Raw genomic sequence first — 7525 nt, 5'->3', positions numbered from 1 at the left:
TTGCTGAGGATGAACTTCAAGAAAAGCTATCCTAGAAGCCTAAAAAGAAGGGGCAGGAAGAGGTGGCCAAGGTGTCCAAGGCCACAGGACAGGACTACAAAGAAAAGATTGTGTGATGATGAGAAGACCACACCAGAGGGACTGGAATAGCAGAGTGTCCTGTTGTTCTCTTTCGGAATGTCCTTTCTATATGTTTGTAGTGAGTCTTAATATCAGAACTTGTTCCACAGTGCATGACTGTCCTGAGAGACATCTTTTGTTAGTTGGCTGTAATGGGTTGGAGTGCAACCTGTGGTACCGTTTTGAGGGACTGAACTATGCTGTAGCTGCTGCCATCGAATTTCTCCTTATACATTACTTGTTGCTTTGGCTTGGGCTCACTTCTGTTACAGTGCAATGCTTATCTGATGTGACTGCTTGTATGAGCTATGTTTTATTTGTGGTTCAAAGAAGAGTCAATTATTGGAATATACACCAGGGGTTGGACTCTAGTGTACAAGGACATATACATTCGTTTTTAATGGATAACAACAGAACATGGAATATACTAAACTGGAATGTTAGAGGTATTAATTCTTCAGATAAGTGGTTGGCTATCAGGCAAAAAGTGGAAGAAAGTGCTACTGGGATTGTGTGTTTACAAGAAACAAAGAGAGAGAGAGAGAGAGAGAGAGACAGACCTTTGACTTAACATATATACATAAAGTTTGCCCATAGAGATTTAATAAATTTGAATACTTACCTTCCATTGGGGCATCTGGTGGCATCCTAACTGCTTGGAATGGAGCTATATTCACTAGAGAGCTGATGTTCCAAAACAAGTTTTCTCTATCCATTCAGTTCACCTGTAACACTTCCTCCAAGTCTTGGATTCTCACAAACATCTATGGTCCTTGCAATCATGAAGATAAGATTGAGTTCATTGAATGGTTTGGTAATATTCAGATGCCTAATGATGTGGATTGGATTATCATGGGGGACTTTAACTTCATTAGAAAACCTGAGGACAAAAATAAACATGGGGGTGATGTAAATGAAATGCTCATGTTTAATGAAGCTATTAGTGAACTTGGTATGATTGAACTACCTCTAAAGGGCAGACAATTTAGTTGGAGTAACATGCAGGACATCCCCCTCCTTGAGAAGTTGGATTGGTTTTCACATTTGCTGCTTGGATGACCAGCTACCCAGATTCTATTGCTCTACCCATGGCTAAACCAATTTCTGATCACCTTCCTTGTATGATCAAAATTGGCACAAATATTCCAAAGTCAAAAGTGTTCAGGTTTGAAAATTATTGGCTATACCACAACTCCTTCAAGCAAGTGGTTCAGGCTGCATGGAACATTCCAGTGGGTCACTCTGACTGTGCAAAGAAGATAAATGCAAAGTTCAAAAATGTTATAAGAGCACTAAAGCTATGGCCAAAAACTTATCTTGTCATAAGAAGCAGATTTCAGAGCTGAATGATTTTATTTTCCTTTGGGACTTAATTGAGGAATATAGGGAGCTATTAGTATTTGAAACAAATTGCAGAAACATGCTAAAGGAATTCTTGTTAACTGTGCTCAACAATCAGAAGATTTATTGGAAACAAAGAGCGAAAATTAAAGGTGTGAAGTTTGGAGATGAGAACACAAAGTTCTTTCATAGAAAGGCTGCTATTAATCACAGACACAATAAAATTGCCATGCTGGTAAACAAGGATCAGGTTGAAATCACAAATCATGGAGGAAAGGCAGCAATTTTATGGGAGGCATTTAAAAATAGATTGGGACAATCCAATGGGCATTCTATGCACTTTGATCTAAATGATTTGTATGACAACACAGTGGATCCACACATATTCATTGATTTGGAAAAGCCTTTTACACAGGAAGAAATAGATGATGTGGTAAAGAATCTTCCAGCAGATAAATCACCAGGCCCAGATGGTTTTAATAATGAGTTCCTCAAAAATTGTTGGGATATCATCAAAGCAGAAGTCATTGAACTTATTATGGCTTTTTATGCTGAAAATGTAAATCTTGAGAGTATCAACACATCTTTCATCACCCTAATCCCTAAAAAGGAAGTGCCACTTTCTCCAAATGACTTTAGACCAATTTCTCTGGTCAATGGAGTGCTGAAGATCATTACAAAATTGCTGGCCAATAGATTGCAGAAAGTTATTCTACAATTGGTGCATATCAATCAATATGGCTTCCTTAATGATAGGGTGATTCAGGATTGCTCAGGATGGGCTTATGAATATATTCACCAATGCCATAAGTCAAGGGAGGAAATCTTAGTTATTAAACTGGATTTTGAAAAGGCGTTTGATACAGTTGAACATGAAGCAATCTTTGATATTTTTAAAGCTAAAGGCTTTGGTGACAAATGGATTTCATGGATGAAAGCCATATTTTCAACAACAACATCTTCTGTTCTGCTTAATGGAGTACCTAGGAAAAAAATTACATCAAAAGAGGAGTGAGACAGGGGGACCCATACTCTCCTTTAATATTTTTGCTTGCTGCTGACCTATTGCAATCTATTCTTAACAAAACAATGAGCTTAAATCTACTCTCTCCACCACTTCAAGTCAACTCTTGCCCTCATTTCCCAATAGTGCAATATGCAGATGACACTCTGGTAATTATGCAAGCAGATACAAGGCATCTCTTCTGTCTGAAGGCCCTACTTAATACTTTTGCTTCTGCAACAGGGCTAAAAGTGAATTGTGGGAAGTCATTCCTGGTTCCTTTAAACATTTCTGAGGACAGGATTGAATTATTCACAAACACCCTCCGATGTGCTAGAGGGGAATTCCCTTTCACTTACCTTGGCCTTCCATTGGGAATATACAAACCAACTATGGAACAATGCCTACCTCTTGTTAATAGGATTGCAAAGAGATTGGCAGGTATCTCTATTTTCATGACTCAAGCAGGAAAATTGCTCCTGGTCAAATCAGTGCTCACATCTCTGTCAGTATTCTTCATGAGTTGTCTGGATATTCCAATCATAATAAAGAAACAGATAATAAAATACCCGAGGCACTATCTTTGGAGAGGCCCTGACATGGAGGACCGTAGACCTGCATTGGTGGCTTGGCACACCGTGTGTAGGCCCAAGGAGCAGGGAGGTTTAGGTGTATTGGATATATACACTCATAATAAAACCCTGCTTATCAAGAATCTGCATAAATTTTTCAACAGACATGACATACCATGGGTCAACCTGATCTGGAAAACATATTACGGTCATGGGAAATTACCAGGTGACAACATGGTAGGTTCTTTCTGGTGGAAGTCCAATTTAGCTCTCATTTATCACTACAAAGCTATTTCTAGATGCAACGTGGGAGATGGTGTCAGTGCTTTCTTTTGGGATGATCTATGGCACCAGGCAGTACTCAAGCACAAATTCCACCACTTGTACTCCTTTGTGAGAAATCCACAGTTGAACATACAACAAGTGCTACAAACAGAATACCTTTAGGATCTTTTCTATCTACCATTGACAACAGAGGCATATGAGAAATTTTTACAAATGGAGGACATTTGCATCTGTATGAGACAATCTGAATTCCTGGAATCTTTGGACACTTGGAGTTACACTTGGGGAAATGAAGTCTATTCATCCATCAAAGCATATAAAGTTTTAATTGGACATAAGCAAACTCCTCCTCTCTTCAGCTGGATTTGGCAGAGCTCATGTCATCCGAAACACAAAGTATTCTTCTGGCAACTACTGCACGACAGAGTTAACACAAGAAATCTACTTAGAAGAAAGAGTTTTGTTTTGGAGGCATACAACTGTGCAGTTAGTGGATGTCAGTAGGAAGAAACACTACATCATCTATTTTGGGGATGTCCCTTTGTGCAACAATTGTGGGACTTTATTTGTCCAACAAGAACACCAAACTTGTCAGTGTTAGAAGCTTTCCAATATTTCAAGGATAAATTAAACTACCCTTTTTACATGGAGATCATCATTCTGGGAGCATGGGCCATCTGGATAACTAGAAACAATAAATTTTTTGAAAGCATTACACCATCTTTCCAAGGATGGAAGTCCATCTACCTAAAGGAACTCAAGATTCTAAGGTTCAAAATGAATAAAAAGCATGAGAGACAATTCACTATTTGGCTTGAGGCCCTGTTGTAATTTTGTTTTCTTTTCCTTTCTTTTTGTAGCCTAGTTCTTTCTTTTTTCTTTCCTTCTTTCTTTCTTTTCTTTCTTTTCTTTCTTTTCTTTTTCTTTTTTCTCTCTGTAGGATTATCTCAAGCCTTTATGACTACATGTAGCTTTGCACTTTATTTATAAAAATTACAGTGGGGTTTTACCCTACTGTTTATAGTCAAAAAAATCTACGCTTTTATGCCTAGCTAGGGGCGTTAAACGATAGTGCTTGTTGGGAGGCAACCCAATTTTATTTTTGTTCCTATTAGTAATAAATAATTTATCTAGCCTCTGTTTTGGTTGTGTTTTTTGTGTTTAGTTAGTGTTTGTGCCAAGTAGAACCGTTGGGAAGACTTGGGGAAAGTCTTTTTGATCTTGCTGTAAAAAACAGAAACTTTAGCGCTCACGAGAATTGCTACCATTTTTATTGGAGAGTGATATTTAATTAATTATTTTTGCAGATTATTAATAGATAAATTCCTCAGGTCCATAAATTTATTTTAGAATTTTTGGGGTTCGGTGTTGGTGGCCTACAACGATTTTTGAGGAGTTAGCTTATGCGTGCTAGGTGGTGTTGGTGTTATGTCTTTGTGGCCCTGTGTGCGCACTCGAGCCACACTTCTTGTAATTATGCTTTCTACCTTCTATAAAAATATGGTACGCCATTGGCATACTCTAAAAAAAAGAATTTTTGGGGTTCCAGAAGTTTGCGTTAGTTACAGATTACTACAGACTGTTCTGTTTTTGACAGATTCTGTTTTTCGTGTGTTGTTTCCTTATTTTGATGAATCTATGGCTAGGAATGGAGTTTATAAACCATATAGAAGTTGGAATACAGTAGGTTTAACACCAATATAAATAAAGAATGAGTTCATTACAGTACCTTGAAGTGGTGTTTTGTTTTGTTTCGCTAACGAAGCTCACGAGATTTTCTGTTAAGTTTTGTGTTGTGAAGTTTTCAAGTTTTGGGTAAGGATTTGATGGATTATGGAACAAGGATTGTTAAGAGCCTAAGCTTGGGGATGCCCAAGGCACCCCAAGGTAAATTCCAAGGACACCAAAAAGCCTAAGCTTGGGGATTCCCCGGAAGGCATCCCCTCTTTTGTCTTCGTCTATCGGTAACTTTACTTGGAGCTATATTTTTATTCACCACATGATATGTGTTTTTCTTGGAGCGTCTTGTATGATTTGAGTCTTTTCTTTTTAGTTTATCACAATCAACCTTGCTGTACATACCATTTTAGAGATACACACATGAATCGAAATTTATTAGAATACTCTATGTGCTTCACTTATATCTTTTGAGCTATATAGTTTTTGCTCTAGTGCTTCACTTATATCTTTTAGAGCACGGTGGTGGTTTCATTTTATAGAAATAATTGATCTCTCATGCTTCACTTATATTATTTTTAGAGTCCTTTAGAACATCATGGTAATTTTCTTTTGATATTATAAAAAACTTTCATATAAGTGCATTGAATACTAAGTGAAGTTTGATACTTGATGATTGTTTTGAGATATGGAGATAGTGATATTAAAGTTATGCTAGTTGAGTAGTTGTGAATTTGAGAAATAATTGTGTTGAAGTTTGCAAGTCCCGTAGCATGCACGTATGGTAAACATTGTGTAACAAATTTGAAACATGAGGTGTTATTTGATTGTCTTCCTTATGAGTGGCGGTCGGGGACGAGCGATGGTCTTCTCCTACCAGTCTATCCCCCTAGGAGCATGCGCGTAATGCTTGGTTTTTGATGACTTGTAGATTTTTGCAATAAGTATGTGAGTTATTTATGACTAATGTTGAGTCCATGGATTATACGCACTCTCACCCTTCCATCATTGCTAGCCTCTTCGGTACAGTGCATTGCTGTTTCTCACCTTGAGAGTTGGTGCAAACTTCGCCTGTGCATCCAAACCCCGTGATACGATACGCTCTATCACACATAAACCTCCTTATATATTCGTCAAAACAGCCACCATACCTACCTACTATGGCATTTCGATTGCCATTCCGAGATATATTGCCATGCAACTTTCCCCCGTTCTGTTTATTATGACACACATCATCATTGTCATATTACCTTGCATGATCATGTAGTTGACATCGTATTTGTGGCAAAGACACCATTCGCAATTATTTCATACATGTCACTCATGAGTCATTGCACATCCCGGTACACCATCGGAGGCATTCATATAGAGTCATATCTTGTTCTAGTATCGAGTTGTAATCATTGAGTTGTAAATAAATAGAAGTGTGATGATCATAATTAATAGAGCATTACCCCCCCCCCCCAAAAAAAAGAGAAACACCAAAAAAAGAAGGCCCCCCCCAAAAAGGGGCAATGCTACCATCCTTTTTTTCCACACTTGTGCTTCAAAGTAGCACCATGATCTTTATGATAGAGAGTCTCTTGTTTTGTCATTTTCATATACTAGTGCGAATTTTTCATTATATAACTTGGCTTGTATATTCCAACAATGGGCCTCCTGAAGTGCCCTAGGTCTTCGTGAGCAAGCAAGTTGGATGCACACCCACTTAGTTTCTTTTGTTGAGCTTTCATACATTTATAGCTCTAGTGCATCCGTTGCATGGCAATCCCTACTCCTTGCATTGACATCAATTGATGGGCATCTCCCTAGCCCATTCATTAGCCGCGACAATGTGAGACTTTCTCCTTTTTGTCTTCTCCACATAACCCCCTTCATTATAATCTATTCCACCCATAGTGCTATATCCATGGCTCACGCTCATGTATTGTGTGAAAGTTAAAAAAAGTTTGAGATTACTAAAGTATGAAACAATTGCTTAGCTTGTCATCGGGGTTGTGCATGATGAGAGCATTCTTTTGTGACTAAAATGGAGCATGACCAAACTATATGATTTTGTAGGGATGAACTTTCTTTGGCCATGTTATTTTGAGAAGACATGATTGCTTAGTTAGTATGCTTGAAGTATTATTATTTTTATGTCCATATTAAACTTTTATCTTGAATCTTTCGGATCTGAACATTCATGCCACAATAAAGAAAATTAGATTGAGAAATATGTTAGGAAGCATTCCACATCAAAAATTCTGTTTTTATCATTTACCGACTCAAGGACGAGCATGAATTAAGCTTGGGGGTGCTTGATACATCTCCAACGTATCTATAATTTTTGATTGCTCCATGCTATTATATATTCTGTTTTGGATGTTTAATGGGCTTATTTATACACTTTTATATTATTTTTGGGACTAACCTATTAACCGGAGGCCCAACCCAAATTGCTCTTTTTTTGCCTATTTTAGTGTTTCGCAGAAAAAGAATATCAAACGGAGTCCAAACGGAATGAAACCTTCGGGAGCGTGATTTT

The sequence above is a fragment of the Triticum aestivum genome, chromosome 1A (assembly GCF_018294505.1).
Source record: "Triticum aestivum cultivar Chinese Spring chromosome 1A, IWGSC CS RefSeq v2.1, whole genome shotgun sequence".
NCBI classification, from domain to species: domain Eukaryota; kingdom Viridiplantae; phylum Streptophyta; class Magnoliopsida; order Poales; family Poaceae; genus Triticum; species Triticum aestivum.
This window is presented reverse-complemented; position numbering follows the sequence as displayed.